General features: G+C 40.6%; 1 protein-coding gene across 1 annotated transcript in view; it reads right to left on the reverse strand.

The window, feature by feature from the left end:
* Window positions 1-20,382, reverse strand: part of FHIP1A (FHF complex subunit HOOK interacting protein 1A) — a 202,400-nt gene extending 182,018 nt beyond the window's left edge. The window contains exon 1 of the mRNA XM_054717689.1: window positions 20,107-20,382. The gene's annotated coding sequence lies outside the window, so the exon portion shown is untranslated. The remainder of the gene's footprint in view (window positions 1-20,106) is intronic.
* Window positions 20,383-20,819: the final 437 nt, after the last annotated feature.

Below are 20,819 nucleotides of genomic sequence, written 5' to 3' on the forward strand. Positions count from 1 at the left end.
GATAAGATAAGTAGCAATCACTGTAGCCACAAGGTAGAATGAGAGCCAGAAGAGACGTTCTCTAGGCACCGCTGGGGGGGAGGAGGGAGGGAAAGGAGCGGTCGGGACTCTAAGCTTTGCTGCAGCCGACGTGTAGAGGGAAACATGACCTGTTACAAGATTCAGTGTCCACGGGGTAAAAATAAACCAGTTGCTGAGAGAAAGAACAACTGTTTTTGATACTGAGCTCAGAAAGCAATTCAACCCATGGTTCCTAATAGAAGATTCTATTAAATGTAATAAAAATCCTAAAGATATTTTTTTACAATAAACAATAAAAAGTTTGAGTAGGGCTGAGAAGCTCTAATAAATACCAAGACATTTAACATGGACACAAGGCAGAAGAGCAGGCCTCAGCTCTACCATGATTGCAAGCTCCCTGCCTGTAGCCTTCACAGAGAAGATACTGAAGCATTACTGCCACGTTTAGAATAACTGCATATCTTTGGGGGTAATGAGATGGGTCTAATAAGTAAATGCTATTGTTAATTAACTAAATTTATTTATCCTTATGCAAATTGAATCACAAAGATATTTGGATGTTAATATTTGACACGTCATTTAAATAGGAAGTAGGTCATCTGTCTGAAACAAAAAGACTTACATCTAAGAATTACTGTTTTTAAAACAAAGTTCCTAAAAACACCTAATTCTATATTCATTTGATTCTACAAATTTTTTGTACCACTGAAATTTATATCAGCACATATTTGCAGACTTCCCACTTTTTAAGAATGGACAGAGTGGTTTGAGGGAAAGATGACATTTTGTCAAGTTTAAAACTGGGGGAAATTTTCTACTGGAGGCTATGAATGGCAAATTCAATAATCACAGATAGCTCTTTAATTATTTGGCTATTTTAATTTAAAATATTTTTGTTATAAAGGAGTCTAGTTTCTCACCTGGTCACTGAAAGCAAAAGTTTCCCTCTACAGAATGAAAAAGAAAAGATCCTTCTTTAGATTACAGAATCTAGGAATGATTGGCAGTAAGAAGTCAATTCTTTTGACCTAACTGGTGAACAATTCATTGCTCAACAATGAATGACCACAAACACTACACAGTCTTCTGGGGCAGGGTTTGCATACATTGATTAGAAATAAAAACATTACCATGACTATATCACATTGCTCAAATTCCAGTGACCAGTCCCAGGCCATTAGTAATATCCACTAGTTTCCAAATTGACCAACCATTAAAATTTATGAGCCATGGGTGGTGTTGCTCAGTGACTAGAGCATCGCCCATGTGCCACAGGGTCATAGATTCAATTCCTGGTCAAGGGCAGTACCTGGGCTGTGGATTTGCTCCCTGCCCCTGGTTGGGGCATGTGTAGGAGGAAAGCAGTCCATGTGTTTCTCTCACATAAATGTTTCTCTCTCTCTGTTTCCCCTCTCCCCCACTCTCTCAGAAAAGAAATGGAAAAAATAAAGGTGAAGATTAACAATAAATAAATTAATTAATTAATAATAAATAAAATTTATGAATGACTAACAAAAAATTCTGATTCTTATTGCAAAGATTCGTATCAAGAGGCCGAGTGGACTGAGTCAATGTAGATATTTACTCATGAACTTGGCTATCGCTGTTGCATCATTTTTCATTTAGTTTTATAGTCTGATTATATGTACTATTTGCCTAAAAACTATTGATGAAAACAAAGTCTATAGAGAACAAAGAACATATAAATTTAAAATATGTTGTATTTATGTATTGATCGATAAACATTCAAGTATATATCATTTGTATAGTAAACAGCATAGTGGCATTATTTATTTAGCCCTCATCTCATTCTACAAAGAATTTGAAGTGCCTTCTAAGAAATGTGTGTATTAAGGAAGAAAATTAAAAATTATGAGCAAGGAAAGTACAAATTAGAGAAGAAAATGAAGGCTGTGGCTGGGGTAAGAGATATTGAAATAGGTCTCAAATATGGAGACCTACTTGAGACCTACATAGTTATTACAGTTGAGCAGAGAATTTGATTCTGTGCTTCCTAGCAGCCAAAGTGAAAAAGTAAATGTGATTACTTAAGTGATTGTCCATGAGGTACAAACATTTACATTCCTCCAGGGAAGCAAAGCTGTTTACTATCACTTACTATGAAAGAGCTGCTCTAGGAGACACTGAAAGATGTGACGGGAAATTTTCCCAACAGCAAATGAGATCACAAAGCTGTTTTGCTGTCCCTTATTAAAACTGAACTCTACAAAGAAGTCAAGATAATATGGCCCAGGTGTACAATTCTTTAAGCAACATGGTGAATTGAGCTGCAAGTGAAGGGCTCAAAGTCCATAAAAATAAATGGCCAAAATTACAGTGTTTCTAAATTTCCATCCTTGCCTCCTTTCTTTGAACAATCAGTCCCTGGCCAAAGTCATCTACAACTGGAGATGCTTGATTATCACCCCATTTTATGATTTCAAACCCAGAGCTAAACTCTGATTTTCACTTACTTAATTGACACTTTTACCTCAAGGTCCCCAACACATTAACTCCAGACGTCCTCAAAGTAACCTAAATAATCCTTCCTCTCAAACACATTATTTTTCCTGCCATTCCTAGTTTGTCATAGAAATCTTCTCAGTCATCTAGGCTTACATTTTTGGAATTGATTTTTCTCTCCTTTCTCTCCCCACCTTCCCACATCTGATCAGGAGTCTGCCTCACTATGTCTACCCGCACAACCATCCCAATTTCTAACCCAGCCCCAGGGCCATCTTCCTGCATCAAGCTCCTGAATTATCTCCTAGCCACCTCTCTTCCCACTCCAATGTATCTTTTATACTTCTGCTAGAATAATATTCCTAAGGCTGTGATTGTCAGTCTACTAAAAACCCTGCAGCAGCTCCCCTCTGCTTACCTGAAGCAACCTGGTTTATCACACCCACCTCTCATGGCTTTCTCTCTGGAACAGCATATGCTCTAGCCCAGTGGTCGGCAAACTCATTAGTCAACAAAGCCAAATTTATCAACAGTACAACGATTGAAATTTCTTTTGAGAGCCAAATTTTTTAAACTTAAACTTCTTCTAACGCCACTTCTTCAAAATAGACTCGCCCAGGCCGTGGTATTTTGTGGAAGAGCCACACTCAAGGGGCCAAAGAGCCTCATGTGGCTCGCGAGCCGCAGTTTGCCGACCACTGCTCTAGCCAGTCCCAAAGTAGGCTGGATCTCCCCTCTTTTATTCATAGTGACATAACCACGAAATGCCCTCCCTTCATCTCTGCAATTTAAATGTCACCCCATTCAAGAAGCCTTCCCAATTCTCTCAGTGAGAAGTAACACTTCCTCCTCTGTCCTACCCCCTGCACTTGCCTAGGGCTGTAAGTATCACATCCTAACATCGGTCTCTCCCCTGTCTAGCCCATATTTCAGATTATTCCACAATTACCATCCTAAACACACCTCTGGTCCTGTCAGTAGACTGCTTATAGTCATCCCTCAGGTCTCACAAGGCCCTTCACAGGCACTTCACCCAAGCATTTTGCTCATACATCAATCATTGCACACATTGAACATACTGCAGTTAGCTGTTCACAGGCCTGGCTCCTCCTTACACTTTTGGAATTGATTTACCTTACTTACCTTTGCAATTCAATGGAGCCACACTGTTACTCCCTGCGCACCTTCCTGTTTTAATTCTCTGGAGAGCAGGTCTTTTCTTGCTTACTTGTTATCTGTCTCCTTCCCACTAAAATGAACACTCAGTGAGAATTCAGACCTTGCCTGCTTTGTTCTCAGCTATATTCCCAGTATCTAGAACACTGCTTGGCACATAGTAGGTAATCAAAAGTTTAAGATTAATTGACAAGTAGATAAATGATCTGCAGTGTCCAGCCCAGTCCTGGCACACCACAGGTGCCAAATAAATGTCTGTTGAGTGAATGAATTCTGCCTTGTATAAATGTTTTATTTTATTTTATTTTTTATAAGCTCTGACAGTTGGTGATCTTGATATCCTCTCTAGCATATAGCATAGTGCTGTATATATGCTAGGCCCTTGATAAATTTCTATTAAATGATTTGCCAGTTCAATAAAAACTCAAGTAATTTATTAATTTCCCTTTTAAATCTGAATTTGTCTCCTCTTGTCAATAAGAGGAGTCCAGCCCGGCCAGTGAGGCTCAGTGATTGAGCGTCGACCTATGAACCAGAAGGTCAAAGTTTCGATTCCCGGTCAGGTCAGGGCATATGCCCAGTGTGGGGCGTGCAGGAGACAGCCAATCAATGATTCTCTCTCATCATTGATGTTTCTATCTCTCTCCCTCTCTCCCTTCCTCTCTGACATCAATAAAAATATATTTTAAAAATATAAGAGGAGTCTGTGTTATTTGTCATGCCACAGCATGCCTTCCTCCCAGAAGGCAGGGAGCACGGCAGAGGGGGAAGATCACCAGCTTAGCTGTCAGAGGTCTGGGTTCAGATCCCAGAACCAGCTCTGTCACTGATCACCTGCACCACCTATGTAACCTCTCTCCACTTCAGCTTCCTCTCTAACAGAAGATTAGGAAACCTGGCATGCAGAGCATCTATTTCCTTCACAGCTAAATGAATAGTCAGTCCTAAATTCTTTATTGCCCCTTCTTTACTAGTTTCACATTGTTCGACTCCAGTTAGAATATTTTAATATGTGTTGCCTGAACTTGAGTAGTTCCTTATTTAAAATAGTAGGGGGTTATGTGTGCAGAGTATTAATTCTCCATTAACTTTTCATTACCTGACAGCATTTCCGTGCTCATCCAGGGAGCACAGGTGACTTAAGCACATTACTGCCACCATTCCTAAGACTTTCTGGAGCCACAGCAAAATCATGTCCCAAAATGGCACTACCTCACACAGAGGAGTAATTCTCTTTCTCCTAAATCCCCTCACAGAAAACAGTACAACAATCACATACGTGATGAGCAAGAGAACTGTACCCATTACATTGCATAAAAGCATGGCTCCAGCTTAACACTGAATGATTTAGAAAAAAATAATAATAAAGGGCTTAATGCTAAAGTAAATGCATCTTAGTCAAAATGCATTTGACAGTATTTAAATCCCTTTGGGGACAATAATTTCATTTGGAGGTAGGGCGTGGTTGGCCAGGGCTCACACAGATGGATGTCACTGATTCAGGTACGAAGTTATGACTCAATCACAAACAGATTCACTGAGATTCAAACAGACAGGCAGAGTACACAGTGAGCGTTCTGCACAAACACTGAAAGCGCTTTTTCTAAGAGCCTTATTTAACCAAAAGCACACACGTATTAAAAAAAATACAAAAGGTTGTGCTCTCACAAGTCTTGATATTATTGCAGGGCACAGAGACTGTATTTGCATAAGGAGGCACCAAAAATATATTTGATTAAGTAAATACTGTCAGCACTGAAGCAGCAGAAAATGTGAGCTTTTACTGGCAAGTAGTACACCAAACAAAAAGCAAATGAAAGACAAATCTGTTGGCCAGATGCAATCAAGAACACTTGAGAATAAAGGGTCAATAAAACTTGTTATTGGCCCCGTAAGCAGGAGTTGCTACCAAGATGTTAGCTGGCAGAGCTGCTTATTATTCTGAAAGCACCTTTATCATGTTGAGTTTGGTGCATTTTTTCCCAAGGTGAACAAGCAAAAAGAGCAGTGCTAATGGCAGCCTGAGTGGAGATGTAACAAATGTCCTACTTGAAGATAATCTTCAATAGCTGCAGTTATCAGTTCAGTAAATCCAGAGGTATTCCCATAGATTAAAAAGCACAGATGTGTATATGTCATTTTAAGTTCCGTTACTCCTACTTAAAATCTATGCGGATTTGAGCTATTGGAGAAAGACCGTACACACAGCAACTTGCTTCCAAAATCAGGAGATAAAAGGGCAATACTAGCCCAGAAGAGATTCAGCGCTATTGACTAAATCAACAAAAGTATTGAATAAATAATCTTGAATAGCAGAACTTGGCAGGAATCCCTGATATTTTTCAATGGAAGAATGTGGTCTCAGTTCTGCGATCTTTCACACTAACAGGGACTTTTGCTAAACACAGAACTCAACATCTAAAAAAAAATTAAAGCGCTTTGTAGTAGTTAATTCACTCCCCTATTACCTGCCTTTCTAGTAAAAAAAAAAAAATAAAAAGAATAAAAAATAAAAATCCCAAGGCTCATTTTACCTCTGGAGAATGGAAAGCACAAAGAAGAGGTGAATGACATCCCTCTGCCTCGTGGCCAGAACCAAAAAGGGGACCATCTTAAAAACATGAAGAGTGACTTCGAGGAAGGTTTTAACAGAAACAGCAGAACCCACACATCCACAGGAGTATGAGCCCCTTCAAAGACTACACACTTATTACAAAAATGCCCACCAATGCTCAAAATATTTTAGGAACAACTCTTTTAAGGTTGCCTTCATGCATATGACATTCTTTTGAAATTTTCAACTGTGGTCAATTGGTTCTTTTAAAAGTGGAACTTGATATCTGTTAAGTTGGAAGTGCATTTAGAAAATAAAGAGAATCATCAAACTGGATATTATTCTTAGTCAAAAGCTTAAAGTGCTTTTGTTATGTGGCTTATAAACTACTTTTAAAGACAATTCTTTAAAACTGTCCCAAAATTCCTTCCTAAGAGCAACAGCTATAGAATGAGCAGGCAACCTCCTTAGAGGACCTCTTTGTAGGGCTCATTTCGCTTTTACAATGAATGTCTTTGGTCTTGTGCCTGCATTAATCAATTAGGTAGCCGAGCTATCTGGTTCTATTTTTTTTTTTCATGTTATTCATTCATTCAACAAATATTTATGGTGCACCTAATGTGTGCTAGGTACTGTGCTAAGTCTTAGGGACATGGAGGTGAACAAAAACAGGACTTTACCTGGCGTCATTATGATGATTTACTTAAGCACATAAGTAAGAATGGTAAGTCCAATGGCGGAGGGATACATGATGATGTAAAAGCCTATAATAGGGGGACCCAACTAGTGTAAAGAGGCTTCCTGAGAAAATGAGGTTCAAGCTGAAGATAAATAGGAGTTAACCAATTAAGCAACGCGAACTGAGGGTTAGAGGTATGGATATGGTGGAGGTGGGGAGGAACAGTGTTGTGAGTAGTGAACATTTGTGCAAAGGCTCTGTGGTTTTTTTAAAACATATGTGTGCATTACAAACTGAAAGAAAGACAGTGGTGCTAAAGTACTGAGAGCTAGTGAGAGATTGGTAGGAGATGAGGCTGGCCAGGGAGTCGTGCTGGATTCCACAGAGCCTGGCACACATGAAGGATCTCTATTTACCTTAAGAGTAATGAGAAGGTGGGGAAGGAAAATGACACCATGAAATTTACCTTCTTTAAAAATCAGTAAGGCTGGAGTGAAGAACCAATTAGGGAGTGGATGGCGAAGAAGCAAAAAGACCAGTTAAGAAGCTACTATAATAATCTAGTAGAGAGGGTGGAGTTAATACATATAAATGAATGGATGTGAGAGGTACCAAGGATGTAAAATCAGTAGGGTTAAATGGTATTCTATATTAATTATTGCCTCAAAGATAATGCTTTGGTTTTGCCTAAGAGTTCCTTATTTGTTAATTATTTACAAACCAAAAAACATCATGCAAATATTAGGGTCTTTATTCAATCAATTTTCTGTATCATATTTATCTTCTTTTATATAAAGAAAAGGCAGCCCTAGCCGGTTTGCTCAGTGGTTAGGACTGAAGGGTCAAGGGTTTGATTCCAGTCAAGGGCACGTACTTTGGTTTCAGCTCAATCCCAATCCCCAGCCCCGGTCAGGGCACATCAGGGCAGCAACCAATCAATGTGTCTTTCTCACATTGATGTTTCTCTCTGTGTGTCTCTCCCCATCCCTTCCACTCTCTCTAAAAAAATCATTGGAAAAAGAATATCCTCAGGTGAGGATTAACAAATAAATAAAAAGAAAGAAAGAAAAAGCAGCCAAGAGAAAAACAAAACTTAAGTATTTCATTTTATGTAAAAATGTGTTTTCCTGAAAAATTGTGCTACACTTAGGTAATAGAAGAACCTATATCTTAAAGAATATTACTAAGTAAATATTTCTTCCTTGCACAAAAGCAAACACTAAAAAATGCAGAACAGATTACCATGATACTATATCAACTGAAATGTAAACCTCTATCTTGATTATTCCCATATAACATTTCTCCTTTATTACAGGGTACATAAATTGGGTGATTTTACAACTTTAAAGGGATGAAATGCCTGAGAAATTTAATAATCACCATCAAGTTTTATAATAAACCATTTGGTAAGCAACTAGAATGGCCAAGAGGCTTGCAAAGATTTAAATTTATTCTTTCACCAATGACTTCACCCACATGGAAAAGTCATTTTTATATCTATATTACTACAATATACCAGCTCTAGTCCACTCTCTCTCAAAAAAAAAAAAAATTACAGCTTTCCCATAAGCCTGGATTACAAATGCCATAGCAATGTAATAAGAAGTTTAATGTAGTCCACCTTATATATTATATGAACATATTAGAAAAAGTCTCATTTTGTACCAAATTGGCCACATGCTTTTGTGTCTGGCATAGACAGACCAATTTGTACCACAGCTCAGAACAAACAGAAAAGAGGGAGATGGGTTTTAGCAGCCTAGTATATCAACAACAAATGTACCAACTACATTCTAATTCCATGAGATAAAAAAAAGACAGTCTAATTTTGAGATTTTGCAACTATACTTTATACCATCCCTACAAAATGCAGCTTTCTAGTTGAAAAGAAACAAATCCTATATAATAAAAATCTAATATGCAAATAGACGGAACAACCAGAACAACCAACCAAACAACCAGTCGCTATGACGTGCGCTGACCACCAGGGGGTATGTGAGAAACATGGCGGGCATCGGCTGCTGCGGGATGGTGGTCTGCGCACATCATAGCAACAGTTGCGGGGTGCAGGTCGCTGTCATCGGGTTGAGCCTCTGGTGGTTACTGAAAATTCTTTGCTCCTGCATGCCAGTCCCCCCCAGTGCTTGCACCTGCTGCTGGTGCTGGCCCTGCTCACACCCACTGCTGGCACTGGAGCTGCCGCCGGTCCCAATCGCTCAGCGCCATCAGCGGGTGCAGGTGGCAGCTGCCAGCCCTGATTGCCTCTGAGAGCTTCTTCATCTCCCCCTGCTCCTGAAGGGCAATCGGGGCAGCAGCTGCTGCTCACACCCACTGACAGTGCTGGCCCCACTCACATCTGCTGCTGGCACCAGCCCCAATCACTCGCAGGGCCAGCGCCGTCAGCATGTGGGAGCGGCAGCAGGAGTGAGGCTGTAGGCAGACAGGAGACCAAGGGTCCATGGCAGGAGGGGCCGGGTGGGGGTGCGGAGGATGGGCCAAGACTCGCCCCTGTGCCTACAGCAGCCTCGCGGCCCACAGTTCCTTTCAAGGTGCACGAATTCGTGCACTGGGCCCCTAGTTCAATATATAAACCACTAGCACTAAGCAAAAAATGTAACACCACTGCATGTCAACAAACTGACTTCTAAAGGCTAAAATGCACTTTTAAACATGCTGCTTTTGGCAATTTAAGTCACAACTCAGGCATTAGTAATTAGTTCCTCTCAGAATCTAGAAAATTGATCAGAGATTCTGCATATGAATTTCTGTTTTCCTTCCTTAAAGAAATCATTAAAATACTAATTATATGTGAAATAACTTGAATAGTCTACAACAGTTTCTTGACAGTCATTATCATTTCTAAACATACACTTAAGCCTGAATTGGGTGTATAGTGGTATTTTGAGAAATAGCATATTTCTGGTACAATAGCTCTTTGAGAAATTCTGTGCTCTGACTCCTGTAGTAATTAAAAATAATAATATTGCCGAAGCCAGTTTGGCTCAGTGGATGGAGCGTCGGTCTGCGGACTGGAAGGTCCCAGGTTCGATTCCGGTCAAGGGCATGTACATTGGTTGCAGGCACATCCCCTGGTGGGGGGTGTGCAGGAGGCAGCTGGTCGATGTCTCTCTCTCATCGATGTTTCTAGCTCTCTATCCCTCTTCCTTCCTCTCTGTGAAAAATCAATAAAATATATTTTTTTTAAAAAAATAATTAAAAATAATAATATTAATATGTTAATACATAAATAAATGAGGCATATGAAAATAAGAATCTTGAAAGAAGTTATACTACAATTTGTCCAAAATTGCTACTGGCAGCCTAAAGACTAAATGCTGGCATTTCTCTTAAAGTAATAGGTAAAAGGAATGAATATTTAAGACCACTCTGTCATAACAAGTTGTATACAATTCCCCCGAGTGTGATATTTCAAAAGAGCAAAAAGAGATTTGTGAGTACCTGTCAATGTGTGACACGCCTACAGCTCTTTGATTGCTCAGAGGAATAGTCCTGTGTCATTACTAGACACTAATAGTTATTGAGCACTCCCATGACTTAGAGGCAAGAACAGAAGGCCTTTAGGAAGAAAATGGTCTGTCTTCATAGTTTAGCAGAGAGAGAGGCCAGGTGGAGAACCTGAAGGTCACCAGCCCTCATTTCTACATGAATTACATCCTTTAGCCAACCTTCCCATTTCCATGTGTGTGTCTCCAATTTCACATGGAGTTCCTGCAAGCAAATTAACTGAGGCAAAAATAGTTGTTCAGCATCTAGCCAGGTACCTTTCATTGACGAGTCCCATAAATGCACGTTATTGGTTGTCTGTTTCTTTATTTTTTCCTTTCTCTTTTTATCCCTTTACATGAGGCCCTTATACAACATAGGCACTCTTCTGGAGAAGGATAAAAGATGTCAAAGAGGCATAGTCCTTATATATAATTTTGCAATAGCCAAGCCAAGGGGAATGTGTGCTTGGCATATAATAAAGAATGGTTGCATCGTTGGTGGGACAAGATTTTGCCAACCTGCATACTTTGGTGAATGGCAGGCCCTAAAGAATACATCACTGTCACAGACTCAAGAATACCTCAAATGAGATCACATATGTGAGAGTGCTTTGTAAACTATGAACAGCCAAGGGATTGTAAATTCCTTCCGTTAGTGACAAGGGTATTACAAAGACACAGACCTGGGAAACAGGTAGTGTATGGTTTGAAAGAACTAGCTGGCTCTGGATAGAAGCAATCTTCAGTACAAAGAAGGCAAAAAAGAAACAGAGACCTTACAGAGGATATAACAAAGACTAGACAACTAAGGGGATGGGGGGAGGGGCAGTGAAGGGTTCCAAGTTAGCAAACTTCCACTCAATTCAAATACTTATTGAATGTCAGGCACTGGTCTACATGTTGGTACATATAGTCGAAGGTAGGCAATACTAATATAGCCAAAGATCCTAGCCCTTCTTGGAGCTTTATAGTCTTTTGCAGGGAGGCAGTTCATAAACAATACACCTGTTAAGTAAAGTGTAATATGTTAGAAGATAAGTGCAGGAGCACAGGGTAAGGAGGATGGATACTGTGGGTAGAGGGTTTGCAATACTTGGAGCTTAAAAGATAAGCCAAAGAGCAGAATGAGGTCAGATCTCCAATGCTGTTCCTCAAAAATTCCATTCAATTACAGGAAAATCATACTGCGCTTGAATGAAATTTGCATAAAATTTGACAAATCTAAATTGCCTACTAGAAACATATAGCTAATTTTCCTAATTTCTTCCTGTTCATCCTTGTTCAAAATTATTGGCACAAGTGTGCTACATAGTATATTTACGGAGGAAGATATGAAAAGACATAGCCAGAGGCCAAGCAAAGGGAACTACAAGATATAAGAGCAAAGCAGGTGACAGCAAAAATAGTTGCAAGCCAGCACCTCAGGAAAGGGCTAATTCAATGGGACTTAAAATATGACTCAATCTTTTTTCCTAGGAAAAGTTGGCTCTAGGTCAAGAATGATATATAGGTTTCATTTCTAGTAACAACCCCAAACAACCAGCAGAGTTTCCCTGGAGCACTGCATTGATAAAGACTTCCAGGTCCTATGAGAAATAAATTAGACATTTCTTCTACAGGCTCGAGATGGGGAAGTGTGGGGGCATGCAAGCCACACATTTACCTTGCCTTTCCCAGGTAGATCTAAGTGTTTTAAAATGTATATATAACAGTAAACATTCACTGGCCGCCTACTAAGTGTAAGGCAACACCAAAAACAGAGGAGGATTTGGAAATCTAGAGCTTGGGTCCTAAAGGAGTTTATAATCTAGTTGGGAAGAAGGACAAATGAATAAAAGATAACACTAGAAGGCAGCAAATGACTAAGTTTTTATAATTGCAGTACAGAGATTCTGATACCAGGAAATTACCACAGGAAAAGACAGCCAAGAAAGGCTTGATGGAGAACCCAGCCTCTGAACTTGGCTTTGAAGAATGTGCCTCACTGAGATAACTGGAAGGAGGAAGGATTAGTCCCAGCAGAAATCGAGAAAAAGGAATAGGTAGGGTGTGGCTCAGCAATGAGAACAGATCAGCAGGCAGCCAGAGAAAAGGATCTGCACAGGACAGCAGATCATAGATGCCTGAGTATTAGTCAGGGTTCTTCAGAGAAACAGAACCAACAGGAGCTATATACCTAAAGGAGAAAGAGACAAGAGACAGAGACACTGATTTATTTTATAAGGAATTGGCTCATGAAATTATGAAGGCTAAAAAATCCCAGCATCTGCAGTTAACAAGCAGAGAAGCAAGAGAGCCTATAGTAGAGTTCAAGGTCAAGCCCAAGTTTGAGTCCAAAGGCAGAGAAGATCAATGTCCTAGTTCAAAGACAGACAGGCAAAGAAAATGAATTCTCCCTTATTCAGACTTTTTGTTGGAAGGGAGGCCCACCCACAATGGGAAAGGTAATCTGTTTTATTCAGTCTACAGATTCAATGTTAATCTCATCCAGAAATACCCTCACAGAACACCCAGAATAATGTTGACCAAATATCGGGGTACCCCGTGGCCCAGTCAAGTCGGCACATAAAATTAATCATCACACCTTGAGTTGAGTCATTACCCAGTAGACAACAAGGATCACGATCAACAACATGGGCAAAGTTGTACTTTATAAAGTCAAACTGCCTATGGTATGAAATATATTAGAAAAAGAAAACTGGACAAGAAATAAGATTTTTAAAATTATAATTGCCCAGCCCTGGCCAGTGGCTCAGTTAGTTGGGGTTTTGTCCCATGCACCAAATGGTTTCCGGTTCAATTCCTGGAGTAGGCACGTATCTTGGTTGCAGTTTGATCCCTGGTCAGGGCAGGTACGGGAGGCAACTGATCCATGTTTCACCCTCACATCTATGTCTGTCTGTCTGTCTGTCTGTCTGTCTGTCTCTCTCTCTCTCTCTCTCTCTCTCTCTCTCTCTCTCTCTCTCTCTCTCTTCTTCCCACCTCCCCTCCCTCTTCCTCTCTCTGTAAATTCAATAAAAACATATCCTTGGGTGAGGATTTTTTTTAAATTATAATTGCCCATGTGATAATAACAGGCAGATCATCAGCAAGCATGTGTAAGATTCTATTCAATATGAAGGTGCTCTACTAGAACTAGATGATTAAGATGCAGATTTACTCTTGTTATTCTATAGTTTAACTTGATGTCAGGATCCAAATGTAGACCTATCCAACAAGAACTGGAGAAGCAAGCCTAGGATTTCAAAAGTCAGCAAAGAGGATGCAGATTTAGAAATGATCCATGTAGGAAAGAGAGCCAACTTGAGAACCTGTTCCTGGCATGCCTATACTCACAGAAGCTCAGAGGACAACAGGTTGAGTCAGTCTGACTTGAATCAGGAAGCCTCCTCAAACCTACTAGTGTGATTCACTGGGAAGGAATTACCACTCCTCAGTGAACAAACTAACCCTAAAACATGACCAAGAGGTTGATCATCAGCAAACATGATTACTTTCAGGGTTGGGGGATGGGGGAGAGGAAGGCAGCAACAAAACCAGTTCACAAGTTATAAGCTGATTCATCTATAGCAACTCCAGGGTCTACTTTTCAAATAGGACATGCAAGATCCTAACCTAAAGAGTAACACAGTGGAGAAGTACAAGGAGGGAATTCAGATAAGGTCAAACTTAATCAAGCAGATAAGAAATATGCATCAACCATTAAGTTTTTAATACAACGCAGATAAATAAGGTAGTCTGGTGTTTTCTGAAGCAAATCAAGGTCAATGAAGGTCCCACTGTCAGATTCTTCATAAAAATCTTGCTTAAAATAAGCAAAAGTTGCCAAAACCGGTTTGGCTCAGTGGATAGAGCGTCGGCCTGCGGACTCAAAGGTCCCGGGTTCGATTCCGGTCAAGGGCATGTACCTTGGTTGCGGGCACATCCCCAGTAGGGGGTGTGCAAGAGGCAGCTGATCGATGTTTCTCTCTCATCGATGTTTCTGACTCTCTATCCCTCTCTCTTCCTCTCTGTAAAAAATCAATAAAATATATTTAAAAAAAAAAATAAATAAGCAAAAGCATAAACATTTTATAACATACACATTGTTATGAGAGATTTAAAATATTCAACTTATCAAAAAAGTGACTCCATAATAGAGAATAGGCAATAATCAAGAATAATACCTTAAGTTGCATCTTGCCATGAAAAGATCAAAATATGAGTATGTACAAACTGTAAAATTTCACCTGTCCTAAGAAGTAGTTTTATTAAGCCCCGCTGGTGTGGCTTAGTGGTTGAGAGTTGACCCATGAACCAATAGCTCATTGGTTCCATTCCCTGTCAGGGCACATGCCTGGGTTGAGGACTGGATCACCAGTAGGGGGCATGCAGGAGGCAGCTGATTGAGGTTTCTCTCTCGACCATGCTTTCTTTCTATCTCTTTATCCTTCTCCTTCTTCTCTCTCTCTCTAAAATCAACACACACACACACACACACACACACACACACACACGAAAGTTTTATTTAAAAAATTTATCATACAAAAATAAAATAAAATAACATTAATAAAATAAATGCGGACAATTTTATTTTGAGGATGTACATAGTATTCATGCTAAATGACCTACTGAAGATCATATTTTTAAAATATAGCTATACTCATTCTGATATACTACAAAGAAAATCAACCTAAAATGAATAAACTTTAAGTACAAGTTTCATGCACACAAACAAATCTGAAGACACTAATTTTGAAGAATGAAACATAATCCTGTAATTGACTGGTTATGAACAAAGCTTAGACTCAGTAAAAATATTAATCAACTCTCTAAGATAGCCAATAAAAACTTTACCACAGGAATCCCTGAAATGTTCCTGCTTCAATGAGCCTGAGTCATGAAATTTAGCCAAAGTATCTTATTTCACATTTTCCACATACAGAAGAGTGAAATCAGTTCCTAGCACTTTCTACAAGCCTAAAGACTTTAAAATTTACCTATTGCCAATATTTCAATAGAGGTAAACTTTAAAAATACCAGAAGAGACGCTAAAATACATTTATTTTGCACAGCTTAGTGGATCCTCTGAACTCCTTAATGGCATGTCCTAGAATAATGTTAAGAAAATGTGTTCTTTTTTTAAAAAACTATGCTCCATAAAAGCTAATTAGCAGCTCATCCAACAACTGCAGAGTATTTTTATAGCTGTTATCAATTACTGTCTTCTCTTGGGAAAAATATTTAAATGACAAAGAACCTAAAATGTGAGGAAATGAGGTGAGCCCTACCTAACAGTTCAGAGCCTTTTGATACTATGACCTTTTGTTTCAGTGTCTGGTCATGAATTAAGAATTTCTATTTTCAGTCTTATGCATTCAGGAAAAAAAAAGGGGGGTATCAATGTAATATTACAGGAAGTATAATTTAAAAATGTTAATAGTCTCATATCCCTGACTCACAAAACTTTCCTACAAAAAAGACTCACACAAGTATACTTTAAGGATATTCTCTAGAGCACTGTTCTTAGTATGGAAAAATGGGAAGCAACACAAATTTCTAACAATGGGCAATTGTTTCACTGACCTGTGATGCAATAATATACAGCCAGGATGCTCCATATATATATATATATATATGGTCATGGAAACATTTTCAAGATATATTAAGTTAAAAACAAAAACCAAGTTGAAAGTTTTTCAGTGTTACCCCAGTTGTTATTAATACTCACAATAACAGTAAATATATTTTAACACAGAGAGAAGTTTTTGGCAGTATCTTCAGAATATAATATTACAGTGTACTTTCATTTTCAAGATTACATCTTCCTAAAAGTTTGAATGTCGAATAATATATATTGTGTATATAATCAGAAAAAAAAGTTTTAAGTTAGTGATATATGTGGAATGGAAGTAGGAGAAAATCTTGTGCGTAAAGAAAAGGAAAAGTTGGGGTGTTAAAACTTTAATATAATAGCTTTAAAATGTCATGAATGTACCACTCTTTTGAAAGTCAGCTGTATCTTTATTCTTGGAACTTTAAAATTAAGCAACTAACACAGAGATATTGGAAAAGCCCCTTTAGCATCTTCTGTTCATCATAACTTCTCAGGATAAAAGTTGAGCCCTAATTCCAGCATTTATCAAATTCTACTGAGAATCACTGTCAATTCCTAAAAAATCACACACAAATTGTCTAGGTGTCTCTAATTCTAACTAAAAGTCATTACAAATTTAACTTAAAAATTACAGAGCCTGAAGACTCTAAAGATATTTGAAGTATTGCCATAATGAAAATATGAGAAATAGATTTTGAATCTACAATCATATAATCTACGCAAACATTGTAAAAACTAGATAGGAGAAGAGAGAATTGACTAGAAAGGTAATTGAGGAATTACAAGCTTGGGGAAAATTTCCACCAGCCTGGGGAGAGAGTGTGAATTTGTGCTGAGAAGAGTTTGTTTCTATAGCCTTGTAACCTTGACAAAATATTTAAACCCCTGTACCTCAATTTCCTCACCTGCACAATGAAAGGATTGACAGTAAATAATCTGATCCCTTTCTACTCTAAAATTCTGAAAACAGGCCTTTACTCTGTCCTTGTCAACGGATTTTTTTTTTAAAGAATAAGCATGTATATAATATAAAATATAAGGTATTAAGTTATAAGGTATTACCCAAGACAGCAGACTCCTGCCTGGCTTCCCTGCATCCTGAGTTCCATTCCCCAAAAGAAGCTCCTTCAACTCTGCAAGATGTTTCTTCTAGTAATTACTTCAATATTTGCAAACCACACACTTACATTGCTCTTTCCTGGTTTTTTTCAATTTTAGATATTACCAAAAGTTCATTATTCAATCTAATGGGAGCATTTATTCACCCAACTCACCTACCTCTCTGGGTACAGCCACACTGTTGTCATGCAAAGGATACAAATATTACATACACATATAGAGGTGTACAGTCCTGTCTTCAATATAGACAGTCTCTTTAATAAGAAATTATTTACATCCAAACACTTCACAGAATGTAGCAGGAAAAAAGTTTAAAACATGGCCTTATCTAAAAAAGAAATCCTAAATTCAGGTCTGAGTCCACCACATAGAGCAGCCAAATATGCATCTAAAAGTTCCTTATTTTCTCTGAATCGCATCTGTTTTCCTCCCGTGTAGGCTGAATATAATAGGACCCACTACAAAATGGTTAAATCACAATGCAGAAATATTGCACATGTCAAAGCACTTTGTTAATCATAAAGCACTACAGAAATGTTATTTTCTCTTACTGTCTTTACTAAAAGAGCCCCATAAATGAAGTCCCTGAAGTTACTGATCACTCTTGAGCACTGTTCCCCTACCTAGGCTAAAAACTAAGAGTTTGGAAGCAGCGGCGAGTAAGTGTGATGTAGATGTAAATTGTGTTCCAAGGTGAGAATCTGAGGGTCCAGTTCTTTAAAGGCCTATGTATTGCCCTATGAGACAAATCTAACACAGAATAAAGATCAATAGTCTAAGGCAGAGGTCCTCAAACTTTTTAAACAGGGGCCAGTTCACTGTCCCTCAGACCGTTGGAGGTCCGGACTATAGTTTAAAAAAAACTATGAACAAATTCCTATGCACACTACACATATCTTATTTTGAAGTAAAAAAACAAAACGGCAAAAACACCCGCATGTGGCCCAAGGGCCGTAGTTTGAGGACGCCTGGTCTAAGCAGTGACCCAAGAGAGCAATTTTTATATCTTTTATATAAAGAAAGGGAGTTTCCTTATCAAATTTTCTTTTTAAAAGTAATATAAGAACATAATTTCAAAAGTCATTCCTTAGGTAACTCTTTTTTTGTCTCTTCTAATATGTACCTCTACCTGTCTAATAATGTATGTGTACAACTGCCTCTTGATTTGTAGACATTGTCTATTGACTTCCTATTATGGTAGAAAGAACACTGCAGAGAAAGTGTTTTGAACCAAACTTGGGAGGTTAACATGAAGAACTGTCCAGCAATGCATTACTCTGACTCTGCAGTAAAACAGTCCTTTTATTTCTAGTCTTCCAAAGGACTGCATGAAAAGGGGTACAACCTATAGGGCCTCTATATAGAGGCAAGAAGGAAGCTAGTGGCCTAAGTTATTAGGCTATTCTAAATTTCTCCTGAATCTAGTTCACTGATGTTTGGTTTCTCTTGCCTCTTCCACCTGCCTCACAGTTTATCCTATTCCAAAAGCTATAGGACAAATAACAAATGGGACCCCAAACTTAGTTTATTTCAAGATAAGCTTGGACACATTTCTTATGAGCTCTGTGGAAATGGATTAACTGGAGCTGAAAGAAACCAGCCTTTGATTATCCAAAAAGTTATCTAAAGCCAAGAATATACTGATTAAAGAGTAAATTTATGGCCTGAATCTCCTGCTCAGTTCCGTCCAGAGAAGACCAGTTAAGTTCTCCAAATGTGGACTCCAGCTGTAGTACATACACTAGGTTTGGACAGCTTCAGGGACAACATCCTGTTTAGTGCCAGGTATACAAGAAACTTGAGGGTCAGGCAAGTGACCCTGCCAAGCAGGCAAGATACACTAAGGAGAGGAAATCCTTTCCCTCATTAACCAACAGGATAAAGGTGATTAAGCAGGAATTATTTTTCGATGACCTACATCATTTCATCAGCGCTGCTATCCAAGCTAGCAGAGAGCAGCTGACTTCCTAATGAGATTAATTTGATAGCAGGACCCTTTCAGAGAAGTCAGGGTGTAGTTCAGATGTACAGGGAAGCAACAAGAGGTATACATTGTTTACTAGTACTCCTCAGGGCTGTCTGTCCTCTGATTGGGGCTCCTTGACTCCATGTGGAATTTTGCACGTCCCTAAATAGCTGAGGCTTCAGCACCTGCTGAAAGGTGGAGACCGGATCTGCTAAGAATGCAGAGATCCAGGTTGGTGGGACAGAGCTGGGCTAATTCATCAGATCTGCCCACAGGATTCCCAATGCCCCTAGCAAACAGGGCTGCTACTGCTGCCACCAACACCTGGCTCTGGTGCTCTGGTGGGGCTGGATTAGGACAGCAGCCAGTTCCACTCCCTAGCAGAAGTGGGGTTAACAAGGCAGCTTTGTTGAGGTGGAGGCGGGACACACACACACACACACACACACACACACACACACACACACCATCAGTAACAACAGACATGACTTAAACGCAGGTTCACTTGAGAACTTAGGAAGTTGAGCAACAGCCGCCAAACAAGCAAGTCCTTACTCCAGTCAAGTGCTGCAAACCTCAACGTGGCGCCGCCTGTCTCTAGCGTAAGCCAGGAGTTTGGAGAGGGAAACTGAGCCCCAGATTTCTATGCCTTTGCCTGTTCCTCCCGTAGGATCCAGCTCTCGGGCCCCAGGGATCAGGGAAGGGGGTAGAGCCCTGATGACATCTTTCTCCGTCAAAACAACCTGGCTCTGGCTCCCCCAGGGTGATCACTGAGTAACGCCAAGTCCCACAGCTCTGGGAGCCACCTCCTACCCGCTGTGCCTTGGCCAACACCGAATCTTGTCCCCCCCACACACACACACACACCCTCCAACCCCCGCCCCAATACCTGTTCCTCCAGCCCAGTTGGCGGGGAGGTGGGGGGTGATGCAGGAAAGGGACACTTCTGCTCCCCCTCCCCTTAACCCCCTGAAATAAAAGAATCCTCAAGTGCCACTCACACAGCAGCATGCCACGTACACGTACCTGTCCCCCCTGGCCTGGCTCCTCCTCCCCTCGCGGTGCCGGACTTGCCCGACAAGTGTCCCGGGACCATCCAGAAAGTTTGTTCCCGGCCCTGAGGACCTGGACCCGGAGCCTCCCCGGGTGCTGAGTCCCACGGGGAAGGGAAGCCGGCTCCTGGACCCGAGACTTCGCAGGTCTCTGCCCGGCTCCTCCCCGCCCGACTCCAACTCACCAGCAGGGCCGGGGGGAGGAAGCAGGAGGCTGGGGAAGGTCCGAGCGCAACTTTCCTACGGATCACCAGTGGGTGGCTGAGCCACACGGGTCCCACATTCGCCCCCGCCCCCTCCGCTCCGAACCCTTGGGGAGGGCAGGCGGACCGGGCCAGGGCGGGGCCCAACCTGCCACTCCAGGCTGGGAGCGCGCCGGCCCCGCCCCGGCCCCGGGCCCGGCCCCGCCCCGCACGCAACGCCAGGTGCCTGTTTCCAAGGTGAACGGGGCGGAGCCTCTAAGGGAAAGTTTCCACTGAAACTTACACCCCTGCGGAATGGAGGACAGCTCGCCCTTGGGGGCTGGCCCTTCGCAGGAACCACGCTCCTTCCTACACTCAGCCCCGCACAGGAAAGGAAACCTGCGAGGGGAGAAGTCAGCCCGCTCCGCACGTCAGGGAGGGTTTAGATTTCTCCCTCCCCAAAGGTGTGACCTCGGCTACTGGCGCCTTCGCCACCCCACCGCTC

This window comes from Eptesicus fuscus, chromosome 6 (assembly GCF_027574615.1).
Source record: "Eptesicus fuscus isolate TK198812 chromosome 6, DD_ASM_mEF_20220401, whole genome shotgun sequence".
In the NCBI taxonomy this organism is placed as follows: domain Eukaryota; kingdom Metazoa; phylum Chordata; class Mammalia; order Chiroptera; family Vespertilionidae; genus Eptesicus; species Eptesicus fuscus.